This window comes from Corvus moneduloides, chromosome Z (genome assembly GCF_009650955.1).
Source record: "Corvus moneduloides isolate bCorMon1 chromosome Z, bCorMon1.pri, whole genome shotgun sequence".
Lineage (NCBI taxonomy): Eukaryota > Metazoa > Chordata > Aves > Passeriformes > Corvidae > Corvus > Corvus moneduloides.
In genome coordinates, this window is record NC_045511.1 from 69,075,137 (window position 1) to 69,091,193 (window position 16,057).

Here is a 16,057-nt window from a genome sequence, read left to right on the forward strand (position 1 = left end):
GATCTGAATTACAACTAAGGCTTTCCTCAGGTCCTTGCTAAGACCTGTTGGCCTGGATCAGTCTCAGACACATCCCTCTTCTTCCTAGGAACTGCAAAACGGCTTTCTGCCCCTGAGAAATGCCTCTGCTCTGGAGTAGCCTGCAGGTGGTGGTGGCCTCTTACTCAATCAGAAATCAGTTTGAAGTTCTTTCATGCACATCTTTAAATGTGAGTGTCCTGAGCGAGGAACACATTTTAACACCGTGTCCCGGGAAAGGCCTCCAGAACAAAAAATTCTCCTGTAAAGTGTGGTGACTTCTGAGATGCTTTTACCCTTTTATTCACTTCTTTTCTCTTGCCTGTCTTCCTTTCACCCCACCTTCTGCACACCTGGCTGCTAAAACCAGACACACATAAGCACAGATATGTTTAACGCTGTCTAGACAAGCACCCTATTAGGCTGGGCTGGGGCAGCCGTTGCCATAGTGATGAACAAATATGGTTTTGTAGCTGAAAATGAGGTGGCAGGAGATTCATACTTTCTTCACAATATAGTGGCAATGTCAGTGTGAAATTGCAGCATGAGAAAACAACTCTGTGTTAACTATTAGCAGAAGAGTAATAAATAGGAAGTGATGTGCTGGTTAAGGGCTAGACTCTTCTATTCACTATGAAGGTGAAAAATTGAGTTTTGAAATAGCCTCAAAACTGCTCCAGAATGCAATGAAGGTCACTACATGTTTGCAATATTTCAGTTTTTGTTTGGTATAAAGCATGACTTTATATCTTACAGTGTTTTAACTTTAACATTTGAAGTTCATGCTGAAGTCTTAGCTTAACAGGTGGAAGTTCTCCACTGTTAGAGAGGCCCAGAAAATTCTTTCTAGTTTTTGCAACATTTCTCACTAAAGCAGCATTGCCAGGGAATTGCTGGGGCAGGCTCAGGGAGAAACCACGAGATTTTTCTCACTGCTACAAAGATTCAAGGGAAAAAAACTTTCTCTTTTTCAGTATATTGCATAATACAAAGTCAAAACCACCTCTCACTTCACTTACTGGGTATAGTGGTTTTAGGTCAAACATTGGACATTATAATCTTGGAGGTCTTTTCCAACCTTAATGGTTCTGTGATTCTGTGATTAAGGTTGAAAAAGACCCTGAAGGTCATTGGGTCCAACCATTAACCCAGCACTCCAAGTCCATTGTTAAACCAAATCTCTAATTACCACATCTACATGTGTTCTTGAACACTTCCAGAGATAGTGCTCACTTCCAGTCCCCTGAGACCCCTCTGGTTAGCCAGGACTTCTGGAGAATAATGGAAAGTGGCTCAGAGAGCACTTCCACCAGCTCCCTCAGTACTATTGACATGTTGAAGTGGAGCAGCAGGTCACTGACTGTTTCCTCCTGGGTTATGGGGACTCTCTTGCTTCCCAAGAGAACAAGGGCCAGCACCTACAGGTACTCTTCAGCTACTTGTGGAGTATTCATCTGCCTCTTCATCCTGGTTGGGTGGTCTATAACAGACTCCCAGGGTATCTGCCTTGTTGGCCCTAAGAATTCAACCTTAATCGTTACCATCATAAAGCCCTTGCAAGTCAAAACACTCCCTCACACACAGGGCTTCCTCACTGCCTCTCCTCCTCGCCTGTCCCCTCTGAAGGGTTTGCAACCATCCACCCGCAGCACTCTGGTCACCTGAGTCACCCCACCACAGTTCCATGTATGCCATTCCTTCTGCACAGCTTTCACAGTTTCCATTTGAGGGCTGCCAAGGGGAAGGGGAAGTGTTCTCAAAGCAGCAGCACAACATGACAGTGCTCACTTCCTAGCTGCCCCTGCCATAGTGGTGCCTGGGACACAGCTCTGCTGCAGCCCTTCCATGCCTCACACCCCCTCCTCCTCCTCCACACATGGTGGCATGGGGCCCATTATAAACCCTTTTTGATTGTAAAGGAAGCCAAGAACAATGCTCACATGGCCTGCTTCCTACAAAAAACTGGTTTTATTTTCTTCTGAAGTTCCTGAAATATGTTTAATTGAAAAGTATTGCAACAGAATTGTGCTCGGAGGTAATAAAGCTAGGAAGTGCCATTTCAGATGGTATTATGGCATGCTTACGAGTCCTTTTCCCTTATCCCTTTTGCATAGTTTTTATGTCAGACTATTTGATACAGCTAAGCTGTATATTTTAATGTATACTTAATGTACACAAGCCTGTGAGCTGTGAGATGTGGAGAAAATATTTTCCTAAAAGAACAAGTTGAAACAAATATTAAATTACCACATTTATTCTAAGTCCCAAATTTTTCATCCATAGAATGTAACTTTTCTCCATTTCAAAGACAGGCAGATATGGGCTTACAGATTTCTGTTAGCAAAAATACACACAGAAGCCCAGATGTCTTAAACTTTTCTTACTGAGGTGTATGCTTGACCTCAACGCTGCTTCTTTTCTTCAAAAGAAGCTGACAATTTCTAGAAGACTCACTTCAAAAGGGGAATCACAGTGGTTATAAATCATCTGAAGATTCCAGGGAACAGAATGACAAATAGACCAGTCATAATTTTCTCTAAAAATGTTTTATAGCTAAAAGATTTAAAATTAGCAAAAATAGTGAAGATTCTTATTAGTACAAGTTGATAAAACCCTACTATCTTCCCAGTCACAAATCTAGTTGCATTAATGTTTGGTTGCTGACTGGGGTGAATTGCATAGCAAGTTAATGGTTGGACTTGATCTTAGAGAGCTTTTCCAACTTTAATAACTGTATGATTCTATAATTCCAGAGATTATTTTTTCCATCCATCAGGTGGCTTGTAGGTAGAGTGAGCTCTGTAGAAAGTAGGGTACCTGACTTTAGTACAGACAGCATTTTTGCCAGCATACCCTAAATCAGGTTCCTAAGGAGTACAACTTGTATCCCTGCAAGAACTTTTGCAACAGGACAGCTGAATGTGTGAAGCCCATCTGTTGCCACAGCACTGCTGCTGAGGAGTGAGCGCTTTCTTGGGCTCCTTACCAAGGAAATGACCTGGCTAAGGCTTGCTGCTTTGGCCCACGTCTCAAAACTGGATATGCAGAGAGAACCGAGACTCAGCTCTCCTGCTCAGACACACTGCAGCACGGTTAGGCAAAGTAGGAAGTTAAGGACAGTTTTTTTCAGGAGTATGTAAATAAATTATTGTTAGTGTTTCTACTGAGCTGTAAAACCCCAGGTAGGTGACATACATGATGCATGTCCCATTTGTAGCTACTTACTCTCTGGAGTAACAACGCTGAGCATTTCCAAAAACATATTCAGTCTGTATAAACAACTCTGAAAATCGTCTTTCTATTCCTCCTTTTTAGAGGTGAACAAAGCTATCTGTTGTTGTTCATTTAGCACAATTTATTTTTCTTCTAGACAAGGTCCAGAAAGATCAGTTCTCCATCCTGACATTAAAACCAGAGTCTGACTCTTCTGCAGTGTGATATTTTTTGTTGTTGAACTCCACAGTCTTAGAGCAACACAAATAACTTAAAGTTCTCAAATTGACTAAAAATGCCTACAAATCACATAGCTTTCAGATAACATGAGTTAGAATAAACTGAGTGATATAATTTATGGCATGCTGTAATATTGCTTGACAAAATATTTTTTCATTTTTCTGTTGATAGAAGTGTGAGTTCTCCTGCTGCTGCCACACTGGAATTATTATTCTGACATCACTGGTTTCCTTTGCCCATTGTAAAATGTATAATGATGTCTTAGGCCTGAGTAAAAAATCAAATAAGAAGTTCCCATACACTTAGTAGTGTATGGGAAGAGGATCAAGACAATGGACATGAGCTGAAATGTGTGGTTCAGATTGGATTAAAGAAAAAAAATTTCCTATGAGGACAGTCAACCAGTGGTAGAGCTTATGCAGAGGCTAGGTAGTGTCCGTCCTTGCAGAGTTTCAAGCCCTGACTGGAAAAAACTCTTTGCAAACCTGTGTGGCGTCAGATGTTGACACTTCTTTGAGCAGAAGGATGGAGTACAGATCTCCTGAGATCTTTTCCAGCCTGAATTACTTTGCACTTATGGGATCAGATACAAAAGCAGTGAGAGAGGTTGCCACAATTTCATAAACACAAAGGAGTAATCTGTTACCAGCGAACACATCCCCTCTCCCTGCCAGGCTGGCAAGATAAATGTTTAATTAGAGGTGCCTCACACCGTGCCCTGATGGAATGAAGGTGCCATCCAGATATGAAGTAAAACAGTTTGCTGGGCCATGACCATTCTGTCATGAACAGACACACGATGTCCTTGTGAGTACAAGCACACCTTGGTCATTATTCTACAGACAAGAAACATAGAGGCAAGGGAAAGTTTCTGATGAAATCAAGACTTGCAGAAAGTCAGACCTTGTTGAAACTTGGACTTGTGAATTATAACTTGGAGGTGGAACTACAGATCACCAAACCTAAGGAGTGGAGAAAGCCAGAAGTTCACTCCAGGCAAGAGGTGAACTGCTGTGGTAGACACTGTCTGAAGCCTTCAGGTCTTTTCAAAACCAAATAAACAGCAAAATAGGTTGGAATTCAATGAGCCAGATCTGCAGAAGTGCAGTAAGGTGACCATTTCAGGATAAGGCAGTCACTTGGCTCATAAATACTGTGAAGTATTGAGAGCCACCATGGTTACCTCAAATTCAAGGTACAGCTGCTCTTCCTGTAAAATCCTTCAAACCACTCTGAGATAAGAATAATGACCCCTTCATTAGTTGGGCACAGAGATACCACTCTGCCTTTCAGGTTGCAGGACTTCCACGGTACGAGGTGTGAATTTGAGCTAAGCAAATGTGTGAACAGTGTGAATTTGCAGCTGAGCACCTGCCATTCTCAGGCAGCTGGAGGGCAGACACCTCGAGTTGTTTTGCTGGTGGCCTTTTTGCTAAAAGCTTCATTAAAAGCCCCAGTGAGTTCAGCTCATGCTGAATCAAGCTGCGTAGTGGGTGTCATTGTAATGAAAAGTACTGCAGGTCAAACCACCCAGTGCTTTTCTCACAACCATATACTTAAATGCAGATTAAACGTGGAATGTGAGGGATGCATCTGTGATAAATCAGTCTGTACTTGGTCAGTATGAGCTTTGATGTGTTTCAGAAAAATATGCTCTTGTGATATGTTATATGGTTACAATGTAAGGAGAAAAATCAGATGGAAAAGCTGAGTTCAGTTAATTTGTTTAAAAAGAAAAGTATTATGATATTCTTTACTGTTTCTTTTTTCACCACTATATTTTCTTAGATGTGCAATATTGAAAATAAAAATTGACATTTTGGCGTTTGATTATTTGGTTGGTTTGTTAAAATGCAATTTTGCAACTTTTAAAAATATTAACCAGAACTTCTGAGCAATCCTAAAAAGAACTTGTCTCTCATAAAAATGTAACTATACTGTTACTACTTTCAAGCTGAACTTAGAAAATACACAGATTGCAATTCTCTTTTAACTGGTGATCTAAAGTAATTAAATTAAAATTTTTATATTGCAACAGGTCTGAAGTTTAAATGTTCTTTATAAATCTGTTACTTAACATGCTATTTCTTTTGGTCATCTTGAAGATGTTTAACATGGTTGTTAAACACACAAAATGAGATTTTAATTTATACAATCTATCTTTAAATTGCTGTTGTGTGGGAGTACAAATTCTGAACTTCACCATCAGCAATTTACAAGGCAACAGACTATGATAGGCAAATTCAGAGTTATGACTTTACTACAGGATCAAGCAGCAGAATCTGAACAGCTATGGAAAGCACTTATTAAAAAAAAAATTAGCCACAAAGTGAAAAAAAACCCATACAACCGTATGTATCCTCTGTTTAATTTAAAGTTTGAAACCAATTTCTTCATTGTGATAATACAATTTTTGTGATATATAGTCGAGTAAAAGAAAAGGACAACAAGACAGGATACATATTGAAAGATGATGCAAAAGCAAAAGGCACAGGGTTGTATGTCCCTTCATAGAGCTGACAATGTCACAGCACTGACCTGAAGGGACTTTCTCAATTTATCTGCAATGATTTTTAGTCCACCACCTTCTTACTGTGTCAGGAAATAAGAATTCCAGTTATCCCTGAGTGCAAGCACTGGGTGAAATAATATCAATTATGAGCTAAGCTGATCAACCAAGTCTTTCACACAAAGTAGTTAACCTTGTGTCAGATGATAGTCTGGATAGATCGAAGAAGAGTAACCTACTGGAGACCTCCATAACCTATAATTAAATATTGCACTTTGCTGCTTGGTTGATTTTTTCCTTCCTTCTCTCTTTACCTTCCTTGCCTTTCAAATTGCCTTTTTCTTTTTTCCCCAGGAGCAAGAAATTTCATTTAAAATACATTTTTTTGGCCTTAGATAAAATATGCCCAAATGCAGATGAGCAGTTAATTTCTTCTAGGCCAAGAAAAAGGAGACATGTATGTTCTTATCCATCTGTACTGACTTGCTCAGGAGGAACCTCCTGTGTTTCTGTCTGTTCCCATTCTCCATGGTGCTGTCACTGGGCACCACTGGAAAGAGCCGTCCTTCATCCTCCTTGCACCCTCCCTGAGGGTGTTTATATACATTGGTGGGATGCCAAACTGCGGTCCCTCCCACAGGAGACAGTACTCCATGACCTCCCACAGGAGTCCATCCCACAGGCAACAGTTCTCTGCAATGTGGGTCACTCTTCCATAAGGCACAGTCCCTCAAGCACAGCCCACTCCAGTGTAGGTCCCTCATGGGGTCACAAGTCCTGCCAGGAAACCTGCTCCAGCATGGAATGCTCTCTCCATGGGTGTGCAGCTCCCTGCCAGGAGCCTGCTCTGGCACAGTTTTCCCACAGGTTGACAGTCCTCTCTCAGGCATCCTCCTGCTCCAGTCTGGGCTCCTCCAGGGGCTGCAGGGGTACAGAGGCTTCACCACAGGCTGTGGGGGAACCTCGGCTCTGGCGTCTGGAGCAGCTCCTGCCCCTCCTTCTCCACTGCCCCGGGTGTCTGCAGAGCTGTTCCTCTTGTGTGCTCTCACCCCTCCCTTCTCTGGCTGCAATTGCATCGGCACAATAGCTTTTATTTTTCTTATTTTTAAATATGTTATCACAGAAGTATTACCACCACTTTTGATGGGTCTGGCCTTAACCAGTGACAGATCTGTCTTGGAGCCAGCTGGCAGTGGCTCTACCAGACATGGGGGAGGCTTCCAGCATCTTCTCAGGGAAGACACCCTGTATCCACCCCACTACCAAAACCTGGCGATGCAAACCCAATACACTCCCACTCGCGTTTTAGCAGAGGAGCTTGTCCTGCTCAGCACAATCCTTCAAGGAGAGGCCAGTGACAGCCATGCCCACTTCCTCCAGCAGCTCTCTGCTGCTTCAGGTCCCTGTGTGCTGCCTCTGTCCCTTCAGTGGCAGCACAGGAATCAAGATCCTTTAGAGAACCCGGGAAAATCCTCAACAAAGAACTTCCACTCTTAATTGCCAGCTTGCATCTCTATGGTTCTGCCTTTGTTTTTAAAATATCAATTATGATTAAAGCCAGGCATTTACAAAACGAGGAGGAAAGCACAGCTTCATGGAGTCCACAGCTGCACTGAAAATTCTGCAGTCAACGTCTTGAAGGAGATTAGTAATTATTTTTCATGACAAGCCTGATGCTGACTACACTACCCTTGTTCTTGATTCTTATGTGCAGTCTCTGACCCAAGATGGATTTCCCCAAAAAAGGTTGGAAATAAATTTGAAAATATGTTTTTGAGATTTAGTAGTTTGAAGGGAAATTTGGTTTTCATTTGGGAGAAAGTCTAATATTTTTTAAGTTGTGTTTTTTTTTTAAGGGCTTAGTTTTCAAATCTGTTTCATATTAGTTGTTCATAAAAATAACACTCAGAATAACTTTAAAATTCTGGAACTCATCACTATTGCTGCTGGAGAAAGTTCTCTGAGTACACATTTTTGCAAATGATGCAAACTCTGTAATGTGATCACAGAGTGTTCATAAGGACAGAACATTAGTCAGACATGGTTTGTATGAATGATTGAGTAGAGCCAAAGGAGGAAATCTAACATCATTAACACAGATCATTTAACTTGAATCTTTCCTACTGCTTGTCAAATATTATTCCATAGTTCTGAGTCTGTTCCTTTGCATTTCTGCCCTAAACTTTCTTATAAAGGTGTTTTGGGGTTTTTTTAAAGGTGGAATTTCCCCTCAGCTGTGTAAGTTGTTTTTACAGTGGTAATCAATAAACTGTGAGCACTCATCAGAGCTCAGCTTTGCTTCTAGAACAATCCTACAAAATGGTAAAGCACACTTGTGGGTTAAAAAGGACAATCATGAACAAAGCTCTTTTTTAACAGTGCCAGATACAAACCAAGAAAGCTTCCACTAAAAGCCACTTAAAATGCATTACTAACTTCCTAACAGCAAGCAACCATTGCCATTTGCAGAGGTGAGTACACTCTGGACTGTAACATGCAGCTGCCCAGTCCTCCATCTGCACATGGTTTAAATACTTCGGTTGCAGATGTTCAAGAGGGGGAAGTTCTAGTTTTAAGAATAGCTAACCACAATTTCCCTGGATTAAAAAAAAAAAAAAGTGTGTCATTAAAAACAAGGCAGTAGATTGAAGGAAGCAGACACTGTATGTTTATGGCTGTGTTATAACCTAAGAACAAAAGAGTGATTGCAGCCTTTTGGTCTCAGATCAAAACTCCATTGAACCCAAACAAAGTTGGGATGACAATGCCCATGCAAAAAAGCATGTCTGATACTCTACATGGATATATCTGGCAGGTACCAGGTGGGGTAACCACCTCTCCAGGAAAGAACTGGATTTTCGTTTATCAGTGTAAAATACAGCATAACTGAACTAATCTGCTAAATCTAGGAAGGAGTCTGTAATTTGGAACTCTTTTTCATTTTATTAATTCTTTTTAAATGCACAATTTCTTTTTTACGACATGCTGGAATTGCTGAATCCCAGGCTTCAGCAAAACGGTAAAATACAAAGTGTTTTGTGAACACACACACATACATGTCTTTAAGAAAGAAGCTCTGTTCACCAATTTAAAAGGGATCTTTTAACTTTTTCTTCTAACTTTAATCTTTTACTGCCTGTTCTTTGGCTACTGTTATGAGAAATACCAGAAAAAAGAGAGAATTATTTATTGGATGAAGGATAATGGACTGAAGCTTAGTCTCTTCCAAATGAATGGGAGATGTGTTGTTGGTGAACAGAGTCACGACCTTTTTCAGATACACCCTGCAGGCAGAAAGAGGAAAAGTAAATGATGATACAATTTGTGAGAGACACCACAGTGCAATGCTTTGAAAAAAACTGAAAAAAGGAGAATTTTGAGGCAATCAGATTCTGACCATCTCTTTCTGTAAGTGAGGAATTTATAAGTCATTTTGGTTAAAGCGAAAGTTTTGGGGTTTTTTGGTTTTAAGCTCACAAAGCTAGCCAAAAAATTGCAATTAATTCCATACCTATCACTTCCACAACTTCACATTTTCTTGGTATATGTCCTGAAACACTCTAAAGGAAATGTTACAGCCTATTACCCAGGATTAAGGGTTTCCTGAGATGTGACAATTTAACATTTTCCCTAGATATAGTTGGGTTTATTGACTGACTTTTCCCCCTTTTTATATTCCCCAAACACAAATATTTATCTTTCTGTCTGACCCACACTCTGTCCCTTTTATGATTACTTTCAAGAACCCTGCTGGGTCCAGGTCTGGATGCAGAAATCTAAGGGATATTTGTTTTCTAATACAATCAACAGTTGTTTTTGTAATATAGCTTGCCCAGATCATCAACACTGTCAGCATCACTGGCAGTGTGAACCTGCGTGGCTTTGTACTCAATCTAGAACGAATTTTCCTTGGCTGAATTTATTTACTTACATTGTGGTGAAAAAAAATCATCAAAATCCAGACATTAGAAAATAAGCTGACAGAATTGATTTAAATCAAACTATCTTCTACTCCTGCTTTTCCAGAATTGGTGAACCAGCAACAATTGATTGTCTGGTCTTGCATCCCAGACAAATTATATTTAACCTTAAACTCTGCTTTATAACCAAACTTAAGGTGACTTAAACTCTTGAAGTGTTAACTAAGGTAATGTTGCAGGTTCTCACTAAATTGCTGAGAATAATTGAATGCATGGCCCATAATAGAAAAACTGTAGTGTGCATTTTTAATTGAACTAATTCTCATGAATTTAAATTAAGCATACTGCGTTTAGTTAATCGACTTGAGTTGAAAGGCTTGTCTCTTGAACCATTGCTTGGAACAGCAATTAACACATCTTCTGTGCAGTCACTAGTGTGAGTAAATGCTGCTTCAGGAGTGAGGGTTTAGGAGTTGCACTTACACTCATGTTTCTTAAACAGTCCAAGCATGGCAACATCGCGAGTATATATATATGTGTGTGTGTGTGTGTGTATTTATATATATATATATATACACATGTATATATTTATGTATGTGTGTGTGCACCTGTGTAAACACACACACACACATACAAATCAGAATGACATTCACAAAATCTGTCAATGTATTTAGGAGAGGTCTCATGTTGGTTTGAGCAAAGTACACACATGGGCTAACTGCTTTGGATGTAATTTGGTTGGTAGTTATCAACAACAAATCCATTGATCTGTATTTTAACTTTTCTTCTGAAGTCTGATAGTGTCTAAGATTTTCTCCCCTGTCTGTTCTCCATCTCTCTCTCCAGGGAGCACATGCCAATTCTTTATCCCAGTTGGCAGAACTAGCGCTCCCCAGTCACTCTTAGTCAGAATTAAATGTTTTCCCACTGTTTTCCACACCATAGTACCTGAGTTTGCAAGGAGTCTAGCCCATAGTGTAATTTTTTCCCCCAGGTTTCTGAATCTTTCTATCTTGTTCAAGTAACTTATCATAATTTCCTTACAATTAGGCATTGTTCCACGCTCCAGCAAACTCCAGTTAATGGTGTCTCTGTAACACTCAGGCAATACAGTGGCAATGTCATACAACAAAGCTAGCCATGTTCTTGAGACTGACCACCCTTTAGGGTCTTTAGGGAACTCAGGAGATTCCCTGTTCCCTACATGCAGATACTGCTTTAAATATTTTGGCAATCAGGCAGCACAACTTGAAGGACTTACTTCAGTTTATAGAAAAATACGAGGTCGAGGTCAAGGTCAAGCCAAATCCTAAACATTTAGTTATGCAGTCGTTCATTAATATGCAAAGTTTCTCCAAAATCTAATCTACTGGCCATAAATAGGTCTTTTGATCTACCAGTGCTTAGTGTTTTGGCACAAATATTTGTATTGTTGGACCTGATAACAAATACATCAGTGTCCCAGCAGTAACATGCATATGCTCTGAAAAGCTGAGTTAGACCAACAGGTTCTAGGTTTAGTTACACAATTCACTAATTCAGATAATTGTTCATTCCTGCATTTTGGGTCTGACTCTACAAAAGGAACCCTAACTTCCTGTAAAACCCATGGGAACCCTGATTGGAGAATCATTATGCTGTTTTACTCCATAAAGAATTGGGAGATAACCAATTGACATGTCAGGGAGGTGATACAAAACAAGACATAACATTTTTGTCCTTATAGTACAAATAGACAAAATTTTTAAGAGACAATGGACCACAATTGAACTAGGATCCCAGAAGAGCACATGCAGGGTAAGAGCACCCAGCAAGCAAGCCAATATAGTCACTCTTTTCTGCTTCTTGTTTTGCAAGTTCAAAGAAGGACTTTACCTGAACTCTTAGGCACCTGCTGGTACTGTGGCCGCCGTTTTCCAAATGCACAACTGCAAAGTTGGGAATCATGAACTAGTAGAGACTGAAATAAAATAAAGACAGTATCAGTATCTTTTCCATGCCTTCAACAACATCTCTTTGAGCCATTTACTGTTGCTTGTGGAGCTCTGCTCACTTCACTGTGTCTCAGGACTGAAATTTGCTCAATTTTTTCAACTTTTTTCTCTCTAAAGACCCCGAATCATACTGCTTTTTCTCCTATAATACTCTTAAATTATTTTTCTGTCTGGTCTAAGGGGAAAACTCACTTTATTTCAGCCCATAGCAAAGTTCCCTTGAATTTTAGTGGATATAGAATTTCACTTTAATTTCTATATGCTTAACCTTTGCAAGGTAGTTAACTCTACACATGTAGGTAGCTTCACTGCACTCAAGGAAACAAATATAACTGTGCAGGCCTTGCCACGATTTTCCTTCCTTTGTTATATTATTTAAGTGTTCTGCATATTTTAGATCACATCTTCCTGTCAAGTGTCCAGTGTCAGTCATCACTGCAGAGGAACTACAACAGGTTAAACCAATAATTTATTGTGGAGGTGTGAAGAACTTCAGGTTAGTAAATGTGAACCTGTTCATATGGCAATTGATGGGTGGTCCTTCCGTCCAAGCTGTCCTCTGATGGGCACCAGTAAAAAATCCTGAACATTTGGTTTATTTAATGACAAGCTAATCTTATTTGGAAATTTTCCAGACAACTTGGTTTCTTTATTTATTTATGCATAGCTCATTTTTTTAGTAATAAAAATAAATGAAAACAAAACTCTCATAAATTTGGAGATAATGCATGAAAAAGTAACCCACTGAATCCAGCTCCCAGAAAACTAAGCTGAGAATACAACCCACAGTTTTTGTCTTCTTAAAAGTCAGCTAATGGATAGTCTTCCCCTCTAACTTCCATCTCAGTGCCACAAAAAACATCACACATAATTTCTCATACCTAGTTTATAATCTACGTTGCCCCCTTTATGGTTTTTAAAATCTCTTTAAGTTTTTTATGCACTTTCTTCCCTGAATTTATTTGTTGATGAATAGAACTTAAGAATGGGAATAGCAAAGTGACTGAAGAATTTGAAAGAAAGAAAAGCTGTCAATATATGTTCTGTCTTTATGTCTACACGGTGAGTTTCTTTGTGGTGCTTTTAGGACTTAGCCATGAAAGTAATGGAGTGATGCAGATATCATTAATGGAAGCTGCATACTCACAAAAGCCACAAGAAAATGTAACTGATTTTGGCGGTTTGGATGGGTTTACAGTGAGTCGTGTGCATGACCTGGCTCCAGCTGCCGAGCTATCACCTTCACCCAGCATCTTGTGCACCTTCTAACCACCTTCCTTCTTCAGGTGCTCCAGGCAATCCCAAACCCATTCATCACAGGACCAAGCAGCTCTCAACCACCTTTAGCAGGCTTGAGTCTGATGGATTTCCAGGCCAGAGTCTTGTCAGTTTTGTGTGTTGTGCCCAACGTTGGAATTGGATGGCTGAAGGACAGAGGTGAGAAGACGATTGGGAATTGTGGCCCACAGTGTAGGTTACAGTTTCTCTGTCAGAATTCGAAAGGACAACTTCAGAGTGATTTTCTGGTGACTGTTTTAGGTCTACTCATTGCAAGCTATGGAGTTTCTCAGCTGCTTTGTAACAGTAAATCTTTGTTCTGCTGCTTTTACCTTTTCCTCAGCCACAGCGGCCTGCTCTGCTCTGTCCACTTTGCAGGCCCGTTTTAGGCTATTTGTATAACAATAATACTTTGTAGGTCAGGGCTCTATCCATTTTAGGGATTATAAATCAGAATAAAGATAGAAATAAAGAGAAAAGGAATCAAAGGGAATTGTCACAGATGAGAGGTAGTAAAAGGAACAAACTTTTTCTCCCTATAGATAACTGACTGCAGAACAAAGTCAGACTGGTTTTGGTAACCACAGGGTGTAACAGTCAGGCTTGAGGTTAAACCTGTTTTCCTGAGGACAGCAGGACAATCTACCTGAGTGTCACATTTGTAATAATGAAGTTTTAGAGAAGTCATTAAAGACTAAAGAGCATTGGAATGTTGGTACCGGACTCCCAGCCAGGCTAAAGGCCAGAACTGCAGGTGCAAAAAGATTTCCACTACATCACAACATAGCATTTTAGAAAGGGCAATACTTTTCCCTAATAGGCTGCTCACCTATTGGGTGTTTCTCAGCATCCTAATGCTCCTGCCACTTTGAAAAAGACCTAATCAAAAAAACTTACTTCTTGACTAATCATTTCAGTAAAGTGTTTTTTCAAAGATACTTTAGTTCAATATTAGCATTTTGCTTGAATTGGTTCTTAACCTCTCTCGGTTTCTACCTCATTGTCTGGGGTCCATGTTAGGCTTCTGTATTCCAAAATTTGGAAGTGTAATTGCATTTCCAAAATCCTTCCTGTCTCACAATGGGGCCAAACTGTCTCCTTCTACTCTCCCATGCAGGCTCTTGCCCTCTGATTCCTCTTAACAGCTAAATCTTGGCTTCCAGTTTCCATCAGAGCTGCTGAGGGAAGCTGGCTAAGGAAAAGGAAATTGCAGACAATACAGCCAAACTAGAGAGTGCAGACTTGGAGCAGATCCTAGCAACATAGCCTGTTAAAGGCAGCAAACAGGTATAACTTTTTACATACAGCCAAGTACACACAGCACGGCAAACCAGGTTGCTTACCTGGGCTACGAAACCAGGTCATCGGGAAGAAAATGGAGGCTAAAAGGGCTCAGAAGGATGTTTACACCTATCCACAACCATTCTTGGTGGTTCCAGAAGGAATTTTAGGATGTGGGTAGGTTCTCAAATGGGGTGCAGAGGATGGACTACAGATAGACTGTGGAAGTTGGGCACAGGCGGTGTTGAGGTGGCAGGGGACAGAGAAAGACATGACAACTCTAGCTGGGAGCTAATATCTCTCTTCTCCACAACATTTCAGGAAATGATCTGCAGAGGGTCCAGGTGAATAGAATTTACAAGTTAAATTGGGGTCTAGGTGATGAGAAATTTTAAATTAAGCTGTATTAGAAATTTTGGGTTAGAGTACTTATTGACTGTAATAAATTTTCTGCTATAAGAGTCATAATATAGAATGCTATCTTTATTCTGCTAAGAATAAAAAACTTCAATTGCAACTATGATTTAATGCAACCATTACTCTTCCAAGGATCCCTAAAAGAATCTGTTAATCCCCTCCTCCATGTTGGAGGACAGCATTGTCCACTTCAGTCTCCTGGGGGCTTCACCAGCACACGCTTCCCACCTCCCACAGTTAGGTCTTTGGTGTCTGCCTTCATTCCACAGTGCCAAATCTCTACAAGTGGTGAATCCCTGACATTCACTTGCTAGGACATACATTCTACAGGTTAGAAGATGCACCAAAATCGAAGGGAACTCCCAGCTCATACCTGAGCATGTGCCATGAGGGCCTGCTACCCGCACTGGAGCCATATTTGTTATTCAGAAAAAAAACCCTAAACAATCAAATCACTCTCTCAAGATAAAGTTTAAACACTCAGGCTCTGATGTCTTTCAGTCTTAACAGCCGATGGGTGAAATCTGTGGGGGAGGTAGGCAGCTGAACAGACATGAGCAGTAGTAACTGTGTTTTTGAGGCAAATGATCTGATCCTAATGTACTAAACTTAGAATTGTTATCACAGCTTACCAGGGGTTTAAATATCAGGGGCTACTTTTGTCCCATATTTCTCCCTTCCAGCTGCTGAATTTTCCTTAAGCTGGCAGGCCTGCAAACCATGTCCAGAGATGTAGTAGCTGTTCAGGAAGGTGCAGAGACGTGCTACCTTGCACTCAACAAATGGAAATCCTATGTGGACCACAGAAAAATTAATTTTCATGGGGAGTTAAATACTGGTGGGTTTGAAAAACGAGGTTGGTTGCTTACAACCTAGTCCTGGTAGAGAAGGCTTAAGCTTCTATTAGCCTGCATTATGAATGATTTCATAACATCTTAATCACTCCTGCCCTGGACATTAACTCTGAGGAAGACATCTTCACACGCTGCAGCTTCTTATCACCTGTTTCTCTGGGTTTTTGGCAGTATGTCCCTGTATAGCATTTGAGGGAGAGACACTGTGGAGCAGCGCACCGCCCCTGTGTCCCTCCATCGCTCCGCTGTCCCTTCACCGCACCGTTTCCACGGTGCCTGCACAGCGGGAGCCTTCGCGGAGTCTTAGTGTCGCGCCGTCGCACACCGCTCGTC

General features: G+C 40.6%; 1 long non-coding RNA gene across 2 annotated transcripts; it reads right to left on the minus strand.

The window, feature by feature from the left end:
• Positions 1-8,900: 8,900 nt before the first annotated feature.
• Positions 8,901-15,830, minus strand: LOC116437790. 2 transcript variants are annotated; one of them, XR_004237464.1, is made up of 3 exons: positions 15,503-15,830; positions 11,776-13,318; positions 8,901-9,264 (listed from the first exon to the last, which is right to left on the minus strand). It is a non-coding gene; the product is annotated as an uncharacterized LOC116437790 (long non-coding RNA). The 2 variants fall into 2 exon arrangements; XR_004237463.1 differs by having other exon boundaries at positions 11,776-15,830.
• Between the last annotated feature and the right edge of the window lie 227 nt (positions 15,831-16,057).